This window comes from Staurois parvus, unplaced genomic scaffold, assembly GCF_062004578.1.
Source record: "Staurois parvus isolate SC_StPar_1 unplaced genomic scaffold, SC_StPar_1.0 ptg001323l, whole genome shotgun sequence".
NCBI lineage: Eukaryota > Metazoa > Chordata > Amphibia > Anura > Ranidae > Staurois > Staurois parvus.
Genome location: NW_028319119.1, coordinates 1 through 20,525, shown reverse-complemented (window position 1 = coordinate 20,525; position 20,525 = coordinate 1). Strand labels below are relative to the sequence as shown.

At 49.9% G+C, this 20,525-nt stretch overlaps 50 non-coding genes across 50 annotated transcripts; all 50 read right to left on the bottom strand.

Moving 5' to 3' along the window:
* Positions 1-10,185: 10,185 nt before the first annotated feature.
* Positions 10,186-10,304, bottom strand: LOC149437049 (5S ribosomal RNA). The gene has a single exon (XR_016308242.1). It is a non-coding gene; the product is annotated as a 5S ribosomal RNA (ribosomal RNA).
* An 87-nt stretch (positions 10,305-10,391) lies between these two features.
* On the bottom strand, positions 10,392-10,510 carry LOC149437048 (5S ribosomal RNA). The gene has a single exon (XR_016308244.1). It is a non-coding gene; the product is annotated as a 5S ribosomal RNA (ribosomal RNA).
* An 87-nt stretch (positions 10,511-10,597) lies between these two features.
* On the bottom strand, positions 10,598-10,716 carry LOC149437047 (5S ribosomal RNA). Its single transcript, XR_016308243.1, has one exon. It is a non-coding gene; the product is annotated as a 5S ribosomal RNA (ribosomal RNA).
* Positions 10,717-10,803: 87 nt separating this feature from the next.
* Positions 10,804-10,922, bottom strand: LOC149437046 (5S ribosomal RNA). The gene has a single exon (XR_016308241.1). It is a non-coding gene; the product is annotated as a 5S ribosomal RNA (ribosomal RNA).
* Positions 10,923-11,009: 87 nt separating this feature from the next.
* On the bottom strand, positions 11,010-11,128 carry LOC149437045 (5S ribosomal RNA). The gene has a single exon (XR_016308240.1). It is a non-coding gene; the product is annotated as a 5S ribosomal RNA (ribosomal RNA).
* Positions 11,129-11,215: 87 nt separating this feature from the next.
* LOC149437044 (5S ribosomal RNA) lies at positions 11,216-11,334 on the bottom strand. The gene has a single exon (XR_016308238.1). It is a non-coding gene; the product is annotated as a 5S ribosomal RNA (ribosomal RNA).
* Positions 11,335-11,421: 87 nt separating this feature from the next.
* Positions 11,422-11,540, bottom strand: LOC149437043 (5S ribosomal RNA). Its single transcript, XR_016308237.1, has one exon. It is a non-coding gene; the product is annotated as a 5S ribosomal RNA (ribosomal RNA).
* Positions 11,541-11,627: 87 nt separating this feature from the next.
* Positions 11,628-11,746, bottom strand: LOC149437042 (5S ribosomal RNA). The gene has a single exon (XR_016308236.1). It is a non-coding gene; the product is annotated as a 5S ribosomal RNA (ribosomal RNA).
* Positions 11,747-11,833: 87 nt separating this feature from the next.
* Positions 11,834-11,952, bottom strand: LOC149437041 (5S ribosomal RNA). The gene has a single exon (XR_016308235.1). It is a non-coding gene; the product is annotated as a 5S ribosomal RNA (ribosomal RNA).
* Positions 11,953-12,039: 87 nt separating this feature from the next.
* On the bottom strand, positions 12,040-12,158 carry LOC149437040 (5S ribosomal RNA). The gene has a single exon (XR_016308234.1). It is a non-coding gene; the product is annotated as a 5S ribosomal RNA (ribosomal RNA).
* An 87-nt stretch (positions 12,159-12,245) lies between these two features.
* On the bottom strand, positions 12,246-12,364 carry LOC149437039 (5S ribosomal RNA). Its single transcript, XR_016308233.1, has one exon. It is a non-coding gene; the product is annotated as a 5S ribosomal RNA (ribosomal RNA).
* An 87-nt stretch (positions 12,365-12,451) lies between these two features.
* On the bottom strand, positions 12,452-12,570 carry LOC149437038 (5S ribosomal RNA). The gene has a single exon (XR_016308232.1). It is a non-coding gene; the product is annotated as a 5S ribosomal RNA (ribosomal RNA).
* Positions 12,571-12,657: 87 nt separating this feature from the next.
* LOC149437037 (5S ribosomal RNA) lies at positions 12,658-12,776 on the bottom strand. Its single transcript, XR_016308231.1, has one exon. It is a non-coding gene; the product is annotated as a 5S ribosomal RNA (ribosomal RNA).
* An 87-nt stretch (positions 12,777-12,863) lies between these two features.
* LOC149437036 (5S ribosomal RNA) lies at positions 12,864-12,982 on the bottom strand. Its single transcript, XR_016308230.1, has one exon. It is a non-coding gene; the product is annotated as a 5S ribosomal RNA (ribosomal RNA).
* An 87-nt stretch (positions 12,983-13,069) lies between these two features.
* On the bottom strand, positions 13,070-13,188 carry LOC149437035 (5S ribosomal RNA). Its single transcript, XR_016308229.1, has one exon. It is a non-coding gene; the product is annotated as a 5S ribosomal RNA (ribosomal RNA).
* An 87-nt stretch (positions 13,189-13,275) lies between these two features.
* LOC149437034 (5S ribosomal RNA) lies at positions 13,276-13,394 on the bottom strand. Its single transcript, XR_016308227.1, has one exon. It is a non-coding gene; the product is annotated as a 5S ribosomal RNA (ribosomal RNA).
* An 87-nt stretch (positions 13,395-13,481) lies between these two features.
* Positions 13,482-13,600, bottom strand: LOC149437033 (5S ribosomal RNA). Its single transcript, XR_016308226.1, has one exon. It is a non-coding gene; the product is annotated as a 5S ribosomal RNA (ribosomal RNA).
* An 87-nt stretch (positions 13,601-13,687) lies between these two features.
* LOC149437032 (5S ribosomal RNA) lies at positions 13,688-13,806 on the bottom strand. Its single transcript, XR_016308225.1, has one exon. It is a non-coding gene; the product is annotated as a 5S ribosomal RNA (ribosomal RNA).
* An 87-nt stretch (positions 13,807-13,893) lies between these two features.
* Positions 13,894-14,012, bottom strand: LOC149437031 (5S ribosomal RNA). Its single transcript, XR_016308224.1, has one exon. It is a non-coding gene; the product is annotated as a 5S ribosomal RNA (ribosomal RNA).
* Positions 14,013-14,099: 87 nt separating this feature from the next.
* On the bottom strand, positions 14,100-14,218 carry LOC149437030 (5S ribosomal RNA). The gene has a single exon (XR_016308223.1). It is a non-coding gene; the product is annotated as a 5S ribosomal RNA (ribosomal RNA).
* An 87-nt stretch (positions 14,219-14,305) lies between these two features.
* LOC149437029 (5S ribosomal RNA) lies at positions 14,306-14,424 on the bottom strand. Its single transcript, XR_016308222.1, has one exon. It is a non-coding gene; the product is annotated as a 5S ribosomal RNA (ribosomal RNA).
* Positions 14,425-14,511: 87 nt separating this feature from the next.
* LOC149437028 (5S ribosomal RNA) lies at positions 14,512-14,630 on the bottom strand. The gene has a single exon (XR_016308221.1). It is a non-coding gene; the product is annotated as a 5S ribosomal RNA (ribosomal RNA).
* Positions 14,631-14,717: 87 nt separating this feature from the next.
* Positions 14,718-14,836, bottom strand: LOC149437027 (5S ribosomal RNA). The gene has a single exon (XR_016308220.1). It is a non-coding gene; the product is annotated as a 5S ribosomal RNA (ribosomal RNA).
* An 87-nt stretch (positions 14,837-14,923) lies between these two features.
* Positions 14,924-15,042, bottom strand: LOC149437026 (5S ribosomal RNA). The gene has a single exon (XR_016308219.1). It is a non-coding gene; the product is annotated as a 5S ribosomal RNA (ribosomal RNA).
* Positions 15,043-15,129: 87 nt separating this feature from the next.
* On the bottom strand, positions 15,130-15,248 carry LOC149437025 (5S ribosomal RNA). The gene has a single exon (XR_016308218.1). It is a non-coding gene; the product is annotated as a 5S ribosomal RNA (ribosomal RNA).
* Positions 15,249-15,335: 87 nt separating this feature from the next.
* Positions 15,336-15,454, bottom strand: LOC149437024 (5S ribosomal RNA). The gene has a single exon (XR_016308216.1). It is a non-coding gene; the product is annotated as a 5S ribosomal RNA (ribosomal RNA).
* An 87-nt stretch (positions 15,455-15,541) lies between these two features.
* On the bottom strand, positions 15,542-15,660 carry LOC149437023 (5S ribosomal RNA). Its single transcript, XR_016308215.1, has one exon. It is a non-coding gene; the product is annotated as a 5S ribosomal RNA (ribosomal RNA).
* An 87-nt stretch (positions 15,661-15,747) lies between these two features.
* LOC149437022 (5S ribosomal RNA) lies at positions 15,748-15,866 on the bottom strand. The gene has a single exon (XR_016308214.1). It is a non-coding gene; the product is annotated as a 5S ribosomal RNA (ribosomal RNA).
* Positions 15,867-15,953: 87 nt separating this feature from the next.
* Positions 15,954-16,072, bottom strand: LOC149437021 (5S ribosomal RNA). The gene has a single exon (XR_016308213.1). It is a non-coding gene; the product is annotated as a 5S ribosomal RNA (ribosomal RNA).
* Positions 16,073-16,159: 87 nt separating this feature from the next.
* Positions 16,160-16,278, bottom strand: LOC149437020 (5S ribosomal RNA). The gene has a single exon (XR_016308212.1). It is a non-coding gene; the product is annotated as a 5S ribosomal RNA (ribosomal RNA).
* An 87-nt stretch (positions 16,279-16,365) lies between these two features.
* LOC149437019 (5S ribosomal RNA) lies at positions 16,366-16,484 on the bottom strand. Its single transcript, XR_016308211.1, has one exon. It is a non-coding gene; the product is annotated as a 5S ribosomal RNA (ribosomal RNA).
* An 87-nt stretch (positions 16,485-16,571) lies between these two features.
* On the bottom strand, positions 16,572-16,690 carry LOC149437018 (5S ribosomal RNA). The gene has a single exon (XR_016308210.1). It is a non-coding gene; the product is annotated as a 5S ribosomal RNA (ribosomal RNA).
* An 87-nt stretch (positions 16,691-16,777) lies between these two features.
* LOC149437017 (5S ribosomal RNA) lies at positions 16,778-16,896 on the bottom strand. The gene has a single exon (XR_016308209.1). It is a non-coding gene; the product is annotated as a 5S ribosomal RNA (ribosomal RNA).
* An 87-nt stretch (positions 16,897-16,983) lies between these two features.
* Positions 16,984-17,102, bottom strand: LOC149437016 (5S ribosomal RNA). The gene has a single exon (XR_016308208.1). It is a non-coding gene; the product is annotated as a 5S ribosomal RNA (ribosomal RNA).
* An 87-nt stretch (positions 17,103-17,189) lies between these two features.
* LOC149437015 (5S ribosomal RNA) lies at positions 17,190-17,308 on the bottom strand. The gene has a single exon (XR_016308207.1). It is a non-coding gene; the product is annotated as a 5S ribosomal RNA (ribosomal RNA).
* An 87-nt stretch (positions 17,309-17,395) lies between these two features.
* Positions 17,396-17,514, bottom strand: LOC149437014 (5S ribosomal RNA). Its single transcript, XR_016308205.1, has one exon. It is a non-coding gene; the product is annotated as a 5S ribosomal RNA (ribosomal RNA).
* An 87-nt stretch (positions 17,515-17,601) lies between these two features.
* On the bottom strand, positions 17,602-17,720 carry LOC149437013 (5S ribosomal RNA). Its single transcript, XR_016308204.1, has one exon. It is a non-coding gene; the product is annotated as a 5S ribosomal RNA (ribosomal RNA).
* An 87-nt stretch (positions 17,721-17,807) lies between these two features.
* Positions 17,808-17,926, bottom strand: LOC149437012 (5S ribosomal RNA). Its single transcript, XR_016308203.1, has one exon. It is a non-coding gene; the product is annotated as a 5S ribosomal RNA (ribosomal RNA).
* An 87-nt stretch (positions 17,927-18,013) lies between these two features.
* LOC149437011 (5S ribosomal RNA) lies at positions 18,014-18,132 on the bottom strand. The gene has a single exon (XR_016308202.1). It is a non-coding gene; the product is annotated as a 5S ribosomal RNA (ribosomal RNA).
* Positions 18,133-18,219: 87 nt separating this feature from the next.
* LOC149437010 (5S ribosomal RNA) lies at positions 18,220-18,338 on the bottom strand. The gene has a single exon (XR_016308201.1). It is a non-coding gene; the product is annotated as a 5S ribosomal RNA (ribosomal RNA).
* Positions 18,339-18,425: 87 nt separating this feature from the next.
* Positions 18,426-18,544, bottom strand: LOC149437009 (5S ribosomal RNA). Its single transcript, XR_016308200.1, has one exon. It is a non-coding gene; the product is annotated as a 5S ribosomal RNA (ribosomal RNA).
* Positions 18,545-18,631: 87 nt separating this feature from the next.
* On the bottom strand, positions 18,632-18,750 carry LOC149437008 (5S ribosomal RNA). Its single transcript, XR_016308199.1, has one exon. It is a non-coding gene; the product is annotated as a 5S ribosomal RNA (ribosomal RNA).
* An 87-nt stretch (positions 18,751-18,837) lies between these two features.
* Positions 18,838-18,956, bottom strand: LOC149437007 (5S ribosomal RNA). Its single transcript, XR_016308198.1, has one exon. It is a non-coding gene; the product is annotated as a 5S ribosomal RNA (ribosomal RNA).
* An 87-nt stretch (positions 18,957-19,043) lies between these two features.
* Positions 19,044-19,162, bottom strand: LOC149437006 (5S ribosomal RNA). Its single transcript, XR_016308197.1, has one exon. It is a non-coding gene; the product is annotated as a 5S ribosomal RNA (ribosomal RNA).
* An 87-nt stretch (positions 19,163-19,249) lies between these two features.
* Positions 19,250-19,368, bottom strand: LOC149437005 (5S ribosomal RNA). Its single transcript, XR_016308196.1, has one exon. It is a non-coding gene; the product is annotated as a 5S ribosomal RNA (ribosomal RNA).
* An 87-nt stretch (positions 19,369-19,455) lies between these two features.
* Positions 19,456-19,574, bottom strand: LOC149437004 (5S ribosomal RNA). The gene has a single exon (XR_016308239.1). It is a non-coding gene; the product is annotated as a 5S ribosomal RNA (ribosomal RNA).
* An 87-nt stretch (positions 19,575-19,661) lies between these two features.
* On the bottom strand, positions 19,662-19,780 carry LOC149437003 (5S ribosomal RNA). The gene has a single exon (XR_016308228.1). It is a non-coding gene; the product is annotated as a 5S ribosomal RNA (ribosomal RNA).
* Positions 19,781-19,867: 87 nt separating this feature from the next.
* On the bottom strand, positions 19,868-19,986 carry LOC149437002 (5S ribosomal RNA). The gene has a single exon (XR_016308217.1). It is a non-coding gene; the product is annotated as a 5S ribosomal RNA (ribosomal RNA).
* An 87-nt stretch (positions 19,987-20,073) lies between these two features.
* Positions 20,074-20,192, bottom strand: LOC149437001 (5S ribosomal RNA). The gene has a single exon (XR_016308206.1). It is a non-coding gene; the product is annotated as a 5S ribosomal RNA (ribosomal RNA).
* An 87-nt stretch (positions 20,193-20,279) lies between these two features.
* On the bottom strand, positions 20,280-20,398 carry LOC149437000 (5S ribosomal RNA). The gene has a single exon (XR_016308195.1). It is a non-coding gene; the product is annotated as a 5S ribosomal RNA (ribosomal RNA).
* Between the last annotated feature and the right edge of the window lie 127 nt (positions 20,399-20,525).

Here is a 20,525-nt window from a genome sequence, read left to right as displayed (position 1 = left end):
AACAATTCTGTGTCTGTCCCTGATTAAGAATTCTGTGTCTGTCCCTGAGTAACGTTTCTGTGGCCCTAAGTAACGGTTCTGTGGCCCTCAGTAACAATTCTGTGTCCCTGAGTAACAATTCTGTGTCTGTCCCTGAGTAACAATTCTGTGGCCCTAAGTAACGGTTCTGTGGCCCTCAGTAACAATTCTGTGTCCCTGAGTAACGTTTATGTGGCCCTAAGTAACGGTTCTGTGGCCCTCAGTAACAATTCTGTGTCTCTGAGTAACAATTCTGTGTCCCTGAGTAACAATTCTGTGGCCCTAAGTAACGGTTCTGTGGCCCTAAGTAACAATTCTGTGGCCCTCAGTAACAATTCTGTGTCTGTCCCTGAGTAACAATTCTGTGGCCCTAAGTAACGGTTCTGTGGCCCTCAGTAACAATTCTGTGTCCCTGAGTAACGTTTCTGTGGCCCTAAGTAACAATTCTGTGGCCCTCAGTAACAATTCTGTGTCTGTCCCTGAGTAACAATTCTGTGGCCCTAAGTAACGGTTCTGTGGCCCTCAGTAACAATTCTGTGTCCCTGAGTAACGTTTCTGTGGCCCTAAGTAACAGTTCTGTGGCCCTAAGTAACAGTTCTGTGGCCCTCAGTAACAATTCTGTGTCCCTCAGTAACAATTCTGTGTCCCTCAGTAACAATTCTGTGTCCCTGAGTAACAATTCTGTGTCTGTCCCTGAGTAACAATTCTGTGGCCCTAAGTAATGGTTCTGTGGCCCTCAGTAACAATTCTGTGTCCCTCAGTAACAATTCTGTGTCTGTCCCTGAGTAACAATTCTGTGGCCCTAAGTAACGGTTCTGTGGCCCTCAGTAACAATTCTGTGTCCCTGAGTAACGTTTCTGTGGCCCTAAGTAACAGTTCTGTGGCCCTCAGTAACAATTCTGTGTCCCTGAGTAACAATTCTGTGGCCCTAAGTAACAGTTCTGTGGCCCTCAGTAACAATTCTGTGTCCCTCAGTAACAATTCTGTGTCTGTCCCTGAGTAACAATTCTGTGGCCCTAACTAACGTTTCTGTGGCCCTAAGTAACAGTTCTGTGGCCCTCAGTAACAATTCTGTGGCCCTGAGTAACGTTTCTGTGGCCCTAAGTAACAATTCTGTGGCCCTCAGTAACAATTCTGTGTCTGTCCCTGAGTAACAATTCTGTGGCCCTAAGTAACGGTTCTGTGGCCCTCAGTAACGGTTCTGTGGCCCTCAGTAACAATTCTGTGTCTGTCCCTCAGTAACAATTCTGTGGCCCTAAGTAACGGTTCTGTGGCCCTCAGTAACAATTCTGTGTCCCTGAGTAACAATTCTGTGGCCCTAAGTAACAGTTCTGTGGCCCTCAGTAACAATTCTGTGTCCCTGAGTAACAATTCTGTGTCTGTCCCTGAGTAACAATTCTGTGGCCCTAACTAACGTTTCTGTGGCCCTAAGTAACAATTCTGTGTCCCTGAGTAACGTTTCTGTGGCCCTCAGTAACAATTCTGTGTCTGTCCCTGAGTAACAATTCTGTGGCCCTAACTAACGTTTCTGTGGCCCTAAGTAACAGTTCTGTGGCCCTCAGTAACAATTCTGTGGCCCTGAGTAACGTTTCTGTGGCCCTAAGTACCGTTTCTGTGGCCCTAACTCTGTCCCTGTCCCTAATACAGAGCGGTCTGCCTCTCTTGAATGACTGGAGGCAAATGAAGAATTCTAAAATGGCCGCTATTTATAGCTCGACCATTACACAGTGCTGGCTGGCTGTCTGCTGATTGGCTAATGCGATCACATGTCATGAATGAATGCATTATGGGTCAGCGCGCCTTGTCTGCGCGCCTTCCCAGACATCCCCGCTCCGTCGCCGCACATGTCCGCCGCCATTTTAGGAAAAATTTCGATTTGCGCGTCCGAAGTAGGCTATTTTTCGGATTCGGCGCGAAAATTTTCCAATATTCGATTCGAATTCCACTTCGCCTACTTCGATTCGCTCTTCTCTAGTCATGAAGCCAACCTTTCTCCAGCCATTTCCTTCCTGGTTTCCTCAGAAGGTGACAAAATCTTATTAGCACCCAGGTGTCACTTCCAGAGGAAGCTAGACTTTTCAGATGCTAATTGATGACTGTCTCTGAACACCTCATTTCCCCAAAGACAAGGACTGAAACTACATTTAGGATTACATATTGCTACAGGTCACCTCTCAGCTACTCACATCTGTACAATTTATGTCACACCTTCCATCGTCAGACTGCAGAATCTATGCTACAGCAAGGCCCAAGGCCTATAGAGGAATATGTCACGAGTTCCGTATATGGAGTTCTGACACTCAATAGAATGAGTCTGCTCTCCGCCATCAGTTACGCCTTGGTCTCTCGAACATCTTGAAAGATGAGCTTGCCCGAGTTGGGGTACCAACCAGGCTAGAGGACCTGATAAACCTTGCCATTCACATTGACCGACGGATCCGGGAAAGGCGGGATGAAAAAACTAACAGGGGTGTCTTGATATGCTCAGAGATGGAGACTCCTGTTCCCTCAACCACTGCTGTCACATCAGACATACTCCCCAGTAAAAGAAGGCATCATAATTCTCCTAGAAGGAGCTTATGGAGACCACCATTATCCTCTGCTGAACGTCTTCGATGACAAGACTCCAACCTCTGTCTATACTGTGGTGATGCAGGTCACTATGTACTGACGTGTCCAGTGAGACTTCATAAGTCTTCCTCTAGCTTGTTCCATATGAAGCACCCACAAGGAACGAGTCAAACGCACCTCTCCTTCCTTCTTCAATTACAATTTGCTAACAGACTATTACTGTTCTAGCAATTATAGACTCTGGTGCCTGTAGCTGCTTCATGGATTTGACCTTCGCTAACCAAAATAAGATCCTCCTCCGTACTAAGACACAAAGACTTTCGGTTCATCTGGCTGGTGGCTCTGGTATCAGTTCTGGTCCTGTGACATAAGAGACTATGCCAATTTTCTGCCACTCCTCCTATTTCTATGTCTGGCTGTCATAACTTCACCAATATTTCTGGTCATCCTCGGCATGCCCTAGCTAAGAGCGCACAACCCATCCATCAATTGGTTTTCTGGGGAGATCCTTTTCCCTTCCGAATATTGTCAGAATCATTGCATTCCTAAGGAACCATGCACAGTGACTCCTCTTCTTAGTATCCATCCTGATTCTGAGACGATGAAACTCGTTCCTGTCGCTTACCATGATTACCTGGATGTGTTCAACAAAAAGAGTGCCAATGCTCTTCCCCCACTCCGGCCCTACGATTGTCCTATTGAACTTCTGCCCGGTGCTGAGATCCTTTTTGGGCGAATTTACCCTCTCTCCGAACTAGAGGTCCTCCGGAGTTATATAGATGAAAGCTTGGAAAAAGGGTTTATTCAGCCCTCTACATCACCAACGGGAGCTGGCATCTTCTTTGTCGAGAAGAGGGATCATACCCTCAGACCATGTGTTGACTACCGTGATCTGAATAAAATAACAGTCAAGAATCGCTATCCTCTTACCCTGATTCCCGAATTGTTCCAAAGTGTCAGGGCAGGGGCTGTGGAATGGACAGGTAGGCCTAGTGGCAGGGTAACGCACTGGCTGACGACAACCACCACCAACAGACCGAAGTCCCTCAGGGCACGGAGTCTAAGTCCCAGGATGCCCTTCACCAGAGCCCCTGATGGTGGGGATGGACTTGACGCAGCCAGGAACCAGGTTGCGGCCCCCGAGACACCCCGGCTAGGGCAATGGCCGCCGCCAATGGCGTGTAGCTGGTAGGAATGACAATAGCATAGTCAGGCAGGCCGGGTCGACAACAACGGGACAAAACGGTACAGAAACAGTGGACAAGAATCACAGGTCACGGGCCGGGTTCAGCAACGGAAGGTCAGATCGAAGGAAAACACAGAGAATGGTCTAGTCACAAGCCGAGTCAGATTCCAGGAGAGTCACGAGAGTATACACAGAGCTGTAGCAACACAAAGACACAAGACACAAGTGCAAAGAGCATGTGCGGATCACAGGCTTATATGTAATCAGCCACACCCCTCTGGGGGATGGACCTCAGAGGCCTGAAGGCATAAAAGACTCCCACCATGCTCTGCAGAAACCCAAGATGGACGCCAGCACATGAAGCAGCACAATCTCTGGGAAAAGGTAGGACCTTGACACAAAGGCTACGAGGGGCATGTGTCTTTTCAAAGCTGGATCTGAGGGGCGCTTACAATTTAGTCAGAATTCGTGAAGGAGACGAATGGAAGACGGCCTTTCGAACACGCTTTGGGCATTTCGAATACCTGGTGATGCCATTTGGCCTCTGTAATGCCCCAGCAACCTTCCAACACTTTGTGAACTATATATTTCGGGACTATCTTGATTTATTTATTATCGTTTATTTGGCTGACATCCTAGTCTTTTCCAGCTCAATTGAACGACACGGGGATCATGTGAAGAAGATTCTGGATAGATTTTGCCAACATCACCTTTATGCCAAAGCTGAAAAGTGTGAGTTTGAGAAACAGACTATTCAGTTCCTCGGACTTGTGATCACCCCCGATGGCACTGCTATTGATCCCCAGAAGGTGACCTCCATATTAGAATGGCCCGTTCCAAGAGACAGGAAAGTAGTACATTTTGTGGGATTTGCCAATTTTTACAGAAAATTCATTAAGAACCTTTCTGGTATCATTGCACCAGTCACGCAGTTAACCAGGCAACATGTTGCTTTCAAGTAGACTCCTGAGGCTCAAGCAGCCTTTGAACAATTAAAAACCTTGTTCACCTCTGCTCCTATCCTGAAGCACCCAGACCCTGCCTTAGCCGATGTCCTTGAAGTAGATGCTTCTGAAAATGCTGTGGGAACTATATTGTCACAACGAGAGGGACTCAAATCCCTCCTTCACCCTGTTGCTTTCTTTTCTAGAAAGTTAAGCTCTCCTGAAAGGAATTATGATGTGGGAGACAGAGAGCTGTTAGCCATCAAGGTGGCACTTGAGGAATGGCGCTACTTGCTGGAGGGAGCTTCCCATCCTATCCTAATTTTTACGGATCACAAGATGGGCACTGTTCTTCTCCCGCTTTGTGTTTTACTTGACATATCATCCAGGATCAAAGAACGGCAAGCCCGATGCGCTCTCACGCATGTTTCATGACCCAATAGTACCATCCGAACCTGACACGATTCTGCCAGCTAAGAACTTTTTACTCCTACAAACAGACCTTGTAGCACAAATAAGGGAAGTGGTTGATGATCATCCACCCCCCTTGGAGATGCATCTTCGGCTATGAGACGGTCTGTACCTTCACAAGGAACAAATTTACATACCAGAACAACTCAGAACTCTCATCCTTAAAAGATGTCATGATCATCCTTTAGCTGGTCACTTCGGGATCCACAAGACCTCAAATTTGGTCTCCCGTTCCTTCTGGCGGCCAAACTTAATGAAGGATTGTAAGAACTATGTTAGATCTTGCTCAGTATGTCTTGGAAACAAGTCTGATAAAGCCAAAACCTGGGGCCTGTTGGAATCTCTGCCGGTACCAGAAAAGCCATGGAGTATGATTTCTCTGGATTTTATTGTAGAGCTTCCCCAATCTGAAGGGTTCACCACTATTTTTGTCGTGGTTGATGGTCTGTCAAAGATGGCTCACTTCATTCCCTTGAAAGGGACTCCTTCTGCCGTTGAGACTGCTTTTATCAAAGAAATAGTAAGATTACATGTTGTTCCTAGCAATATCGTGCCCGATCGGGGAGTGTAGTTCACCTCTAAGTGCTGGAAAGCTCTGTGTGAGGCACTAGACATCGAACTTCGCTTCTCTTCTGCGTATCATCCACAAACACATGGACAAACGGAGAGGACAAACCAGACTCTGGAACAATACCTCCAATGTTTCTCATCTTATTCACAGGATGACTGGGTGTCTCTCCTTCCGTTAGCTGAATTTGCGTACAATTCCATCCACTCTGCTGCCAAATAGTCCCCTCTTTACTCCAACTATGGATATCACCCTTCCTTCCTTCCTGAAATACCGGTGGAACCCGCTGTCCCGGCAGTACAAGAAAGGATGGATTTCCTCAGTAGGAATGGCCAAATACTACAAAAAACTATTTTAGAGGCTCAAGCAAGTAACAAAAACTTTTTTGACAGAAAAAGAAGGGGCAACCTAAATCTGAAACCAGGATATAAGGTCTGGTTATCTACCACAAACCTAAAATTGAACAGTCCTTCAAGGAAGCTTCAAGGTACCTGGGACCATTTACAATTAAGAGAAGGATTAACCCTGTGCCTTTCGAATTAATACTACCAAAGAATATGAAGATCCATCCGGTATTCCATATCTCCCTGTTAAATCCACATTTTACAAGTGTACAGGTGAAACTGGAAAAATGAGAATATGGTGCAAAAATTCATTTATTTCAGTGCAGCAACTTAAAAGGTGAAACTAATATATGAGACTCATTACATGCAAAGCAAGATGGTTCAAGCCGTGATTTGTCATCATTGTGATGATTATGGCTTACAGCTCATGAAAACCCCATAAAGCTCCCCTTACACCAGCCCCAGGTTTGCACCGCTCCCTTTACACCAGCCCCAGGTTTGCACAGCTCCCTTTACACCAGCCCCAGGTTTGCACCGCTCCCTTTACACCAGCCCCAGGTTTGCACAGCTCCCTTTACACCAGCCCCAGGTTTGCACAGCTCCCTTTACACCAGCCCCAGGTTTGCACAGCTCCCTTTACACCAGCCCCAGGTTTGCACCGCTCCCTTTACACCAGCCCCAGGTTTGCACAGCTCCCCTTACACCAGCCCTAGGTTTGCACAGCTCCTCTAGTCCCTACTTGACCATCAGCAAGGAAGGAAGGTCATCGTACACATGTGGCTGTGTCTACTGATGTTCTGCAAACACCAGATGGGGGCAGCAGTGAGAGAAGCAGCTTTTTAAATTGTTGTGTCTCCAAAAATATAAAACATGAATTAAAAAAAAAGAAGAAGGATTCAATGGACAATTTGGTCTTTGCTTCTGCCACTTATAGGTCTCTAAAAGATGAACGAACGAAACCAGAGCTCCAGTCTTCATACAACCAAGGCGATGCCAAAATGCCAACCGAAGACGTGCTGCCCTTTTAAGATCGGGGAATCTGACCACTAGTGGAAAAGAACAAACAAGGGCGCGCTCCCATCGTGCATTACCGTGGTATAACACGTATTTATTAAATGAAAAGAGGATATATACTCACAAACCAACGTGATAAAAGGCAGTAACTTATAGGTCTCTGTTTGGTGGGGTCAGCTCTCAGGTATGTCATACTGGAAGATGATTTGGGACAATGACATTAGCATTTACATCCATGAAATATTTGTGGCCTCCATGGCTGTCACGAACACTGATGGTGACCTCTAGTGGCCCACTGGCCGGAGTCCCCCAGGGCGCGGAGTCTAAGCCCAGGTCTGCTGGTTCACCAGAGCCCTTGATGGTGGGGATGGACTTGAAGCAGACCAGGACCAGGTTGCGACCCCTGAGTGACACCAACTGTGGTAAAGGCAACCGCCAATGGCGTGCAGTGGGTAGGAGCCAGATGTGAAGAGGTGTGACGTGGTCAGGCAAGCTGGGTAGGTAACAGTGAGGCAGACGCTACAGATCGGTAGACAAAGTGTAATTGGGTCACAAGCTGGGTTTGGTAACAGGAGGTCAGACAAAGGGAGCAGGCAGAGGATGGTCAGGGCGAGCCAAAGGTCAGGGCAGGAGAAGACAGCGGTATCAGGTCCAGGCAGGGTCAGCAAAAAGGCAATCAGCATGCAGGAACGCAGGAACAGGGAGAAGACCATCAGGCAACTTGTGTCTGTGCAGGGCTGGTTTAAGTAGCCCGCCCGGCACTGACAGGCGCACCTGGGTCCTAGTGCCTGCCCAGCACCATCATAGGTGACAGGCGTGCCTGGGTCCTAGTGCCCGCCTGCCTGTCTTGTCAGACACCTACGCATGTGCAGACTCATGTGTTGCGGTGGTCCCTGACAATGGCCAACATACGTGGAGAGATTTGGAAAAATGTCTCCAATACATTGTTCCCAAAAATGTGATTTTGTTTTCTGGATATTGAATGTTTCATAAACAGAAGTCTAAATGTTCATTAAAAAAAAGTGCTTAGCCCACCCTTGATGAATTCTGTCTGGACTTTGCGTATTATAGTGCTTTCTTGTGATCCTCAGTGCCATCTAGTTGCTATAGTGTGGTATTTTTTCTGATTGTGGTATTTCAGGGACAATACTGCATTATGGCCCCCAGAGGGTGCTAAATTCCTTAGGAAACCATTATATTAATAACAATAATTAATCAAGCATGTCACATTTGTCCCACAAGTTTTACAAATAGACCCGATTTTACTCTTGCCTATGGCAGCACACAACCAAACTACACCACTGGCTGGGTGTCCAGTGCGTTTCTATACCTTTAAGAAGGGGTGGACTCCCTCCAGGCATACCTGCCCTTAATCAATCCATTATTATCTATGTGTTCCAACTTTGGAGACTCACATTTTATAGAATTAGGATTGCAGTGAGCTGGAGTGCTGTGAAGTTTCCTCTGCAGCTTCTGCATATATGTGGAACTAAACCCGTTGTTTTAGCGTGAACGGTTAGACAGGACAATTCGGTTGGCTGCAGGCTAGCTGGTAAGTGAGCTGAGAATTTTGTTTGTTGTTTTTTTTACATATATCGCCCTTCCATGTGCTCCTTGCTGCAAAGACTGTTTATAGAGTGGAGTGGTTGCCTTTCCTTTGTAGTCCTCATTTTACTCCCTATTGTGAGATTGTTATTTTTGTGTTGTGGTTGAAGAATTTCCCTCACTTCCTGTTTGTGAAATGTTGTCACAGGGTTGGGAAATGAAGAGAAATCACATGAATGGAGTCCTGGATGGCAGCAAAAACCAGACAGGGGAACTAATCCTTCACCTTTCAAGTTAATACAGGTTTTTTTTTTACTTGACTTCCATTTTTTTTTTAAGAACTGAAACAAGATCATGACAACCCATGACTATGCCAAATACACCTGAAATGGATTTTGTTCCCTCCATCCAGCACAGAGGACTGAACCCAAAAAAGAAAAATTATTTCCCAGTTCACAGACTGGTTTGTGGTAACAAGGATCTACAGGTTCATCTTCAGAAGACTTTGTCTACATGGAGAACCAACCCTGATGGAAGGCTGCTGCATATTGGAGTCTAGACTGAGATGACATATGACTGGTGAACCTTCCAATCTACAGAAAGTACGGCAATGAGGTGGGAAATCACCAATTTAAATGACAAAACCTCCACATGGGAATACTTTTAAACCCAACATGTCAAATCTGAGGAATGAACAAAACACATCTACATCTGAATATACAACAAGACTTATCTGAAGATGGTCAAATCTCTTGATTTATCCAGATCTAAAAGACCAGATTATAACCTGCTCACATGTAGAGTGGCCTCCTCATCAATATAAAACTGAACAAATATTAATTCTACAGGTACTGAGTCTAATTTAATGCAGATAAGGCACGAGGTGAGTTTAATGACCACCTTAATCAGCCACAGAAACTGTGTCACTCATATGTTATTGGCTTTAAAGGGATGAGGTGGCCACCCTACTCACATCACCAAGACAACCAAATAGAAGCTTCTCCTCCACCTGTGTACATCAACCATCAGGCGCACAACGACAAACCCTCCACCTTCAGGACCCATTAACAAGCTTATTCATAAATCAAATGCAATGGACACCCCCGATATTAGTTAAAGGCTGAGGACTCCCTTTTGTTTTTAACTCCACTTAGTTCAATCCACTTTGTTCACAAGCGTCAGTGAGCAAGCTCAGAGTGAGCAAAGGGGATTGTTTTAAAGCCAGAAAAAAAGAAACTCCTCCCAACTTTAATTGGTAAAATCATGAATAATCAATCTGCTTAAAAAAATAACATTACAACAATGTTATTAATGTTATAAAAAAAATCTTATTCCAAGGGGTTCCAAACAGAAACCTCACAATATCAACTACACCAACTCAGTATCAACTACAAGTACTACGAGATCGGGCGCATTCAGAGTGATGTGGCCGTAGGCGCTTCTCTTTGGAGCCCTCAATCTACTTCAATTGGTGCTTGGCAAGCTGGCCATTTGAGGCGAAAAAGAAGCCGAGCAAAAGACAAAAGCCTACAGCACCTGGTATTCCCAGGCGGTCTCCCATCCAGGTACTAACCAGGCCCTACGCTGCTTAGCTTCCGAGATCAGACGAGATCGGGCGCATTCAGAGTGATGTGGCCGTAGGCGCTTCTCTTTGGAGCCCTCAATCTACTTCAATTGGTGCTTGGCAAGCTGGCCATTTGAGGCGAAAAAGAAGCCGAGCAAAAGACAAAAGCCTACAGCACCTGGTATTCCCAGGCGGTCTCCCATCCAGGTACTAACCAGGCCCTACGCTGCTTAGCTTCCGAGATCAGACGAGATTGGGCGCATTCAGAGTGATGTGGCCGTAGGCGCTTCTCTTTGGAGCCCTCAATCTACTTCAATTGGTGCTTGGCAAGCTGGCCATTTGAGGCGAAAAAGAAGCCGAGCAAAAGACAAAAGCCTACAGCACCTGCTATTCCCAGGCGGTCTCCCATCCAGGTACTAACCAGGCCCTACGCTGCTTAGCTTCCGAGATCAGACGAGATCGGGCGCATTCAGAGTGATGTGGCCGTAGGCGCTTCTCTTTGGAGCCCTCAATCTACTTCAATTGGTGCTTGGCAAGCTGGCCATTTGAGGCGAAAAAGAAGCCGAGCAAAAGACAAAAGCCTACAGCACCTGGTATTCCCAGGCGGTCTCCCATCCAGGTACTAACCAGGCCCTACGCTGCTTAGCTTCCGAGATCAGACGAGATCGGGCGCATTCAGAGTGATGTGGCCGTAGGCGCTTCTCTTTGGAGCCCTCAATCTACTTCAATTGGTGCTTGGCAAGCTGGCCATTTGAGGCGAAAAAGAAGCCGAGCAAAAGACAAAAGCCTACAGCACCTGGTATTCCCAGGCGGTCTCCCATCCAGGTACTAACCAGGCCCTACGCTGCTTAGCTTCCGAGATCAGACGAGATCGGGCGCATTCAGAGTGATGTGGCCGTAGGCGCTTCTCTTTGGAGCCCTCAATCTACTTCAATTGGTGCTTGGCAAGCTGGCCATTTGAGGCGAAAAAGAAGCCGAGCAAAAGACAAAAGCCTACAGCACCTGGTATTCCCAGGCGGTCTCCCATCCAGGTACTAACCAGGCCCTACGCTGCTTAGCTTCCGAGATCAGACGAGATCGGGCGCATTCAGAGTGATGTGGCCGTAGGCGCTTCTCTTTGGAGCCCTCAATCTACTTCAATTGGTGCTTGGCAAGCTGGCCATTTGAGGCGAAAAAGAAGCCGAGCAAAAGACAAAAGCCTACAGCACCTGGTATTCCCAGGCGGTCTCCCATCCAGGTACTAACCAGGCCCTACGCTGCTTAGCTTCCGAGATCAGACGAGATCGGGCGCATTCAGAGTGATGTGGCCGTAGGCGCTTCTCTTTGGAGCCCTCAATCTACTTCAATTGGTGCTTGGCAAGCTGGCCATTTGAGGCGAAAAAGAAGCCGAGCAAAAGACAAAAGCCTACAGCACCTGGTATTCCCAGGCGGTCTCCCATCCAGGTACTAACCAGGCCCTACGCTGCTTAGCTTCCGAGATCAGACGAGATCGGGCGCATTCAGAGTGATGTGGCCGTAGGCGCTTCTCTTTGGAGCCCTCAATCTACTTCAATTGGTGCTTGGCAAGCTGGCCATTTGAGGCGAAAAAGAAGCCGAGCAAAAGACAAAAGCCTACAGCACCTGGTATTCCCAGGCGGTCTCCCATCCAGGTACTAACCAGGCCCTACGCTGCTTAGCTTCCGAGATCAGACGAGATCGGGCGCATTCAGAGTGATGTGGCCGTAGGCGCTTCTCTTTGGAGCCCTCAATCTACTTCAATTGGTGCTTGGCAAGCTGGCCATTTGAGGCGAAAAAGAAGCCGAGCAAAAGACAAAAGCCTACAGCACCTGGTATTCCCAGGCGGTCTCCCATCCAGGTACTAACCAGGCCCTACGCTGCTTAGCTTCCGAGATCAGACGAGATCGGGCGCATTCAGAGTGATGTGGCCGTAGGCGCTTCTCTTTGGAGCCCTCAATCTACTTCAATTGGTGCTTGGCAAGCTGGCCATTTGAGGCGAAAAAGAAGCCGAGCAAAAGACAAAAGCCTACAGCACCTGGTATTCCCAGGCGGTCTCCCATCCAGGTACTAACCAGGCCCTACGCTGCTTAGCTTCCGAGATCAGACGAGATCGGGCGCATTCAGAGTGATGTGGCCGTAGGCGCTTCTCTTTGGAGCCCTCAATCTACTTCAATTGGTGCTTGGCAAGCTGGCCATTTGAGGCGAAAAAGAAGCCGAGCAAAAGACAAAAGCCTACAGCACCTGGTATTCCCAGGCGGTCTCCCATCCAGGTACTAACCAGGCCCTACGCTGCTTAGCTTCCGAGATCAGACGAGATCGGGCGCATTCAGAGTGATGTGGCCGTAGGCGCTTCTCTTTGGAGCCCTCAATCTACTTCAATTGGTGCTTGGCAAGCTGGCCATTTGAGGCGAAAAAGAAGCCGAGCAAAAGACAAAAGCCTACAGCACCTGGTATTCCCAGGCGGTCTCCCATCCAGGTACTAACCAGGCCCTACGCTGCTTAGCTTCCGAGATCAGACGAGATCGGGCGCATTCAGAGTGATGTGGCCGTAGGCGCTTCTCTTTGGAGCCCTCAATCTACTTCAATTGGTGCTTGGCAAGCTGGCCATTTGAGGCGAAAAAGAAGCCGAGCAAAAGACAAAAGCCTACAGCACCTGGTATTCCCAGGCGGTCTCCCATCCAGGTACTAACCAGGCCCTACGCTGCTTAGCTTCCGAGATCAGACGAGATCGGGCGCATTCAGAGTGATGTGGCCGTAGGCGCTTCTCTTTGGAGCCCTCAATCTACTTCAATTGGTGCTTGGCAAGCTGGCCATTTGAGGCGAAAAAGAAGCCGAGCAAAAGACAAAAGCCTACAGCACCTGGTATTCCCAGGCGGTCTCCCATCCAGGTACTAACCAGGCCCTACGCTGCTTAGCTTCCGAGATCAGACGAGATCGGGCGCATTCAGAGTGATGTGGCCGTAGGCGCTTCTCTTTGGAGCCCTCAATCTACTTCAATTGGTGCTTGGCAAGCTGGCCATTTGAGGCGAAAAAGAAGCCGAGCAAAAGACAAAAGCCTACAGCACCTGGTATTCCCAGGCGGTCTCCCATCCAGGTACTAACCAGGCCCTACGCTGCTTAGCTTCCGAGATCAGACGAGATCGGGCGCATTCAGAGTGATGTGGCCGTAGGCGCTTCTCTTTGGAGCCCTCAATCTACTTCAATTGGTGCTTGGCAAGCTGGCCATTTGAGGCGAAAAAGAAGCCGAGCAAAAGACAAAAGCCTACAGCACCTGGTATTCCCAGGCGGTCTCCCATCCAGGTACTAACCAGGCCCTACGCTGCTTAGCTTCCGAGATCAGACGAGATCGGGCGCATTCAGAGTGATGTGGCCGTAGGCGCTTCTCTTTGGAGCCCTCAATCTACTTCAATTGGTGCTTGGCAAGCTGGCCATTTGAGGCGAAAAAGAAGCCGAGCAAAAGACAAAAGCCTACAGCACCTGGTATTCCCAGGCGGTCTCCCATCCAGGTACTAACCAGGCCCTACGCTGCTTAGCTTCCGAGATCAGACGAGATCGGGCGCATTCAGAGTGATGTGGCCGTAGGCGCTTCTCTTTGGAGCCCTCAATCTACTTCAATTGGTGCTTGGCAAGCTGGCCATTTGAGGCGAAAAAGAAGCCGAGCAAAAGACAAAAGCCTACAGCACCTGGTATTCCCAGGCGGTCTCCCATCCAGGTACTAACCAGGCCCTACGCTGCTTAGCTTCCGAGATCAGACGAGATCGGGCGCATTCAGAGTGATGTGGCCGTAGGCGCTTCTCTTTGGAGCCCTCAATCTACTTCAATTGGTGCTTGGCAAGCTGGCCATTTGAGGCGAAAAAGAAGCCGAGCAAAAGACAAAAGCCTACAGCACCTGGTATTCCCAGGCGGTCTCCCATCCAGGTACTAACCAGGCCCTACGCTGCTTAGCTTCCGAGATCAGACGAGATCGGGCGCATTCAGAGTGATGTGGCCGTAGGCGCTTCTCTTTGGAGCCCTCAATCTACTTCAATTGGTGCTTGGCAAGCTGGCCATTTGAGGCGAAAAAGAAGCCGAGCAAAAGACAAAAGCCTACAGCACCTGGTATTCCCAGGCGGTCTCCCATCCAGGTACTAACCAGGCCCTACGCTGCTTAGCTTCCGAGATCAGACGAGATCGGGCGCATTCAGAGTGATGTGGCCGTAGGCGCTTCTCTTTGGAGCCCTCAATCTACTTCAATTGGTGCTTGGCAAGCTGGCCATTTGAGGCGAAAAAGAAGCCGAGCAAAAGACAAAAGCCTACAGCACCTGGTATTCCCAGGCGGTCTCCCATCCAGGTACTAACCAGGCCCTACGCTGCTTAGCTTCCGAGATCAGACGAGATCGGGCGCATTCAGAGTGATGTGGCCGTAGGCGCTTCTCTTTGGAGCCCTCAATCTACTTCAATTGGTGCTTGGCAAGCTGGCCATTTGAGGCGAAAAAGAAGCCGAGCAAAAGACAAAAGCCTACAGCACCTGGTATTCCCAGGCGGTCTCCCATCCAGGTACTAACCAGGCCCTACGCTGCTTAGCTTCCGAGATCAGACGAGATCGGGCGCATTCAGAGTGATGTGGCCGTAGGCGCTTCTCTTTGGAGCCCTCAATCTACTTCAATTGGTGCTTGGCAAGCTGGCCATTTGAGGCGAAAAAGAAGCCGAGCAAAAGACAAAAGCCTACAGCACCTGGTATTCCCAGGCGGTCTCCCATCCAGGTACTAACCAGGCCCTACGCTGCTTAGCTTCCGAGATCAGACGAGATCGGGCGCATTCAGAGTGATGTGGCCGTAGGCGCTTCTCTTTGGAGCCCTCAATCTACTTCAATTGGTGCTTGGCAAGCTGGCCATTTGAGGCGAAAAAGAAGCCGAGCAAAAGACAAAAGCCTACAGCACCTGGTATTCCCAGGCGGTCTCCCATCCAGGTACTAACCAGGCCCTACGCTGCTTAGCTTCCGAGATCAGACGAGATCGGGCGCATTCAGAGTGATGTGGCCGTAGGCGCTTCTCTTTGGAGCCCTCAATCTACTTCAATTGGTGCTTGGCAAGCTGGCCATTTGAGGCGAAAAAGAAGCCGAGCAAAAGACAAAAGCCTACAGCACCTGGTATTCCCAGGCGGTCTCCCATCCAGGTACTAACCAGGCCCTACGCTGCTTAGCTTCCGAGATCAGACGAGATCGGGCGCATTCAGAGTGATGTGGCCGTAGGCGCTTCTCTTTGGAGCCCTCAATCTACTTCAATTGGTGCTTGGCAAGCTGGCCATTTGAGGCGAAAAAGAAGCCGAGCAAAAGACAAAAGCCTACAGCACCTGGTATTCCCAGGCGGTCTCCCATCCAGGTACTAACCAGGCCCTACGCTGCTTAGCTTCCGAGATCAGACGAGATCGGGCGCATTCAGAGTGATGTGGCCGTAGGCGCTTCTCTTTGGAGCCCTCAATCTACTTCAATTGGTGCTTGGCAAGCTGGCCATTTGAGGCGAAAAAGAAGCCGAGCAAAAGACAAAAGCCTACAGCACCTGGTATTCCCAGGCGGTCTCCCATCCAGGTACTAACCAGGCCCTACGCTGCTTAGCTTCCGAGATCAGACGAGATCGGGCGCATTCAGAGTGATGTGGCCGTAGGCGCTTCTCTTTGGAGCCCTCAATCTACTTCAATTGGTGCTTGGCAAGCTGGCCATTTGAGGCGAAAAAGAAGCCGAGCAAAAGACAAAAGCCTACAGCACCTGGTATTCCCAGGCGGTCTCCCATCCAGGTACTAACCAGGCCCTACGCTGCTTAGCTTCCGAGATCAGACGAGATCGGGCGCATTCAGAGTGATGTGGCCGTAGGCGCTTCTCTTTGGAGCCCTCAATCTACTTCAATTGGTGCTTGGCAAGCTGGCCATTTGAGGCGAAAAAGAAGCCGAGCAAAAGACAAAAGCCTACAGCACCTGGTATTCCCAGGCGGTCTCCCATCCAGGTACTAACCAGGCCCTACGCTGCTTAGCTTCCGAGATCAGACGAGATCGGGCGCATTCAGAGTGATGTGGCCGTAGGCGCTTCTCTTTGGAGCCCTCAATCTACTTCAATTGGTGCTTGGCAAGCTGGCCATTTGAGGCGAAAAAGAAGCCGAGCAAAAGACAAAAGCCTACAGCACCTGGTATTCCCAGGCGGTCTCCCATCCAGGTACTAACCAGGCCCTACGCTGCTTAGCTTCCGAGATCAGACGAGATCGGGCGCATTCAGAGTGATGTGGCCGTAGGCGCTTCTCTTTGGAGCCCTCAATCTACTTCAATTGGTGCTTGGCAAGCTGGCCATTTGAGGCGAAAAAGAAGCCGAGCAAAAGACAAAAGCCTACAGCACCTGGTATTCCCAGGCGGTCTCCCATCCAGGTACTAACCAGGCCCTACGCTGCTTAGCTTCCGAGATCAGACGAGATCGGGCGCATTCAGAGTGATGTGGCCGTAGGCGCTTCTCTTTGGAGCCCTCAATCTACTTCAATTGGTGCTTGGCAAGCTGGCCATTTGAGGCGAAAAAGAAGCCGAGCAAAAGACAAAAGCCTACAGCACCTGGTATTCCCAGGCGGTCTCCCATCCAGGTACTAACCAGGCCCTACGCTGCTTAGCTTCCGAGATCAGACGAGATCGGGCGCATTCAGAGTGATGTGGCCGTAGGCGCTTCTCTTTGGAGCCCTCAATCTACTTCAATTGGTGCTTGGCAAGCTGGCCATTTGAGGCGAAAAAGAAGCCGAGCAAAAGACAAAAGCCTACAGCACCTGGTATTCCCAGGCGGTCTCCCATCCAGGTACTAACCAGGCCCTACGCTGCTTAGCTTCCGAGATCAGACGAGATCGGGCGCATTCAGAGTGATGTGGCCGTAGGCGCTTCTCTTTGGAGCCCTCAATCTACTTCAATTGGTGCTTGGCAAGCTGGCCATTTGAGGCGAAAAAGAAGCCGAGCAAAAGACAAAAGCCTACAGCACCTGGTATTCCCAGGCGGTCTCCCATCCAGGTACTAACCAGGCCCTACGCTGCTTAGCTTCCGAGATCAGACGAGATCGGGCGCATTCAGAGTGATGTGGCCGTAGGCGCTTCTCTTTGGAGCCCTCAATCTACTTCAATTGGTGCTTGGCAAGCTGGCCATTTGAGGCGAAAAAGAAGCCGAGCAAAAGACAAAAGCCTACAGCACCTGGTATTCCCAGGCGGTCTCCCATCCAGGTACTAACCAGGCCCTACGCTGCTTAGCTTCCGAGATCAGACGAGATCGGGCGCATTCAGAGTGATGTGGCCGTAGGCGCTTCTCTTTGGAGCCCTCAATCTACTTCAATTGGTGCTTGGCAAGCTGGCCATTTGAGGCGAAAAAGAAGCCGAGCAAAAGACAAAAGCCTACAGCACCTGGTATTCCCAGGCGGTCTCCCATCCAGGTACTAACCAGGCCCTACGCTGCTTAGCTTCCGAGATCAGACGAGATCGGGCGCATTCAGAGTGATGTGGCCGTAGGCGCTTCTCTTTGGAGCCCTCAATCTACTTCAATTGGTGCTTGGCAAGCTGGCCATTTGAGGCGAAAAAGAAGCCGAGCAAAAGACAAAAGCCTACAGCACCTGGTATTCCCAGGCGGTCTCCCATCCAGGTACTAACCAGGCCCTACGCTGCTTAGCTTCCGAGATCAGACGAGATCGGGCGCATTCAGAGTGATGTGGCCGTAGGCGCTTCTCTTTGGAGCCCTCAATCTACTTCAATTGGTGCTTGGCAAGCTGGCCATTTGAGGCGAAAAAGAAGCCGAGCAAAAGACAAAAGCCTACAGCACCTGGTATTCCCAGGCGGTCTCCCATCCAGGTACTAACCAGGCCCTACGCTGCTTAGCTTCCGAGATCAGACGAGATCGGGCGCATTCAGAGTGATGTGGCCGTAGGCGCTTCTCTTTGGAGCCCTCAATCTACTTCAATTGGTGCTTGGCAAGCTGGCCATTTGAGGCGAAAAAGAAGCCGAGCAAAAGACAAAAGCCTACAGCACCTGGTATTCCCAGGCGGTCTCCCATCCAGGTACTAACCAGGCCCTACGCTGCTTAGCTTCCGAGATCAGACGAGATCGGGCGCATTCAGAGTGATGTGGCCGTAGGCGCTTCTCTTTGGAGCCCTCAATCTACTTCAATTGGTGCTTGGCAAGCTGGCCATTTGAGGCGAAAAAGAAGCCGAGCAAAAGACAAAAGCCTACAGCACCTGGTATTCCCAGGCGGTCTCCCATCCAGGTACTAACCAGGCCCTACGCTGCTTAGCTTCCGAGATCAGACGAGATCGGGCGCATTCAGAGTGATGTGGCCGTAGGCGCTTCTCTTTGGAGCCCTCAATCTACTTCAATTGGTGCTTGGCAAGCTGGCCATTTGAGGCGAAAAAGAAGCCGAGCAAAAGACAAAAGCCTACAGCACCTGGTATTCCCAGGCGGTCTCCCATCCAGGTACTAACCAGGCCCTACGCTGCTTAGCTTCCGAGATCAGACGAGATCGGGCGCATTCAGAGTGATGTGGCCGTAGGCGCTTCTCTTTGGAGCCCTCAATCTACTTCAATTGGTGCTTGGCAAGCTGGCCATTTGAGGCGAAAAAGAAGCCGAGCAAAAGACAAAAGCCTACAGCACCTGGTATTCCCAGGCGGTCTCCCATCCAGGTACTAACCAGGCCCTACGCTGCTTAGCTTCCGAGATCAGACGAGATCGGGCGCATTCAGAGTGATGTGGCCGTAGGCGCTTCTCTTTGGAGCCCTCAATCTACTTCAATTGGTGCTTGGCAAGCTGGCCATTTGAGGCGAAAAAGAAGCCGAGCAAAAGACAAAAGCCTACAGCACCTGGTATTCCCAGGCGGTCTCCCATCCAGGTACTAACCAGGCCCTACGCTGCTTAGCTTCCGAGATCAGACGAGATCGGGCGCATTCAGAGTGATGTGGCCGTAGGCGCTTCTCTTTGGAGCCCTCAATCTACTTCAATTGGTGCTTGGCAAGCTGGCCATTTGAGGCGAAAAAGAAGCCGAGCAAAAGACAAAAGCCTACAGCACCTGGTATTCCCAGGCGGTCTCCCATCCAGGTACTAACCAGGCCCTACGCTGCTTAGCTTCCGAGATCAGACGAGATCGGGCGCATTCAGAGTGATGTGGCCGTAGGCGCTTCTCTTTGGAGCCCTCAATCTACTTCAATTGGTGCTTGGCAAGCTGGCCATTTGAGGCGAAAAAGAAGCCGAGCAAAAGACAAAAGCCTACAGCACCTGGTATTCCCAGGCGGTCTCCCATCCAGGTACTAACCAGGCCCTACGCTGCTTAGCTTCCGAGATCAGACGAGATCGGGCGCATTCAGAGTGATGTGGCCGTAGGCGCTTCTCTTTGGAGCCCTCAATCTACTTCAATTGGTGCTTGGCAAGCTGGCCATTTGAGGCGAAAAAGAAGCCGAGCAAAAGACAAAAGCCTACAGCACCTGGTATTCCCAGGCGGTCTCCCATCCAGGTACTAACCAGGCCCTACGCTGCTTAGCTTCCGAGATCAGACGAGATCGGGCGCATTCAGAGTGATGTGGCCGTAGGCGCTTCTCTTTGGAGCCCTCAATCTACTTCAATTGGTGCTTGGCAAGCTGGCCATTTGAGGCGAAAAAGAAGCCGAGCAAAAGACAAAAGCCTACAGCACCTGGTATTCCCAGGCGGTCTCCCATCCAGGTACTAACCAGGCCCTACGCTGCTTAGCTTCCGAGATCAGACGAGATCGGGCGCATTCAGAGTGATGTGGCCGTAGGCGCTTCTCTTTGGAGCCCTCAATCTACTTCAATTGGTGCTTGGCAAGCTGGCCATTTGAGGCGAAAAAGAAGCCGAGCAAAAGACAAAAGCCTACAGCACCTGGTATTCCCAGGCGGTCTCCCATCCAGGTACTAACCAGGCCCTACGCTGCTTAGCTTCCGAGATCAGACGAGATCGGGCGCATTCAGAGTGATGTGGCCGTAGGCGCTTCTCTTTGGAGCCCTCAATCTACTTCAATTGGTGCTTGGCAAGCTGGCCATTTGAGGCGAAAAAGAAGCCGAGCAAAAGACAAAAGCCTACAGCACCTGGTATTCCCAGGCGGTCTCCCATCCAGGTACTAACCAGGCCCTACGCTGCTTAGCTTCCGAGATCAGACGAGATCGGGCGCATTCAGAGTGATGTGGCCGTAGGCGCTTCTCTTTGGAGCCCTCAATCTACTTCAATTGGTGCTTGGCAAGCTGGCCATTTGAGGCGAAAAAGAAGCCGAGCAAAAGACAAAAGCCTACAGCACCTGGTATTCCCAGGCGGTCTCCCATCCA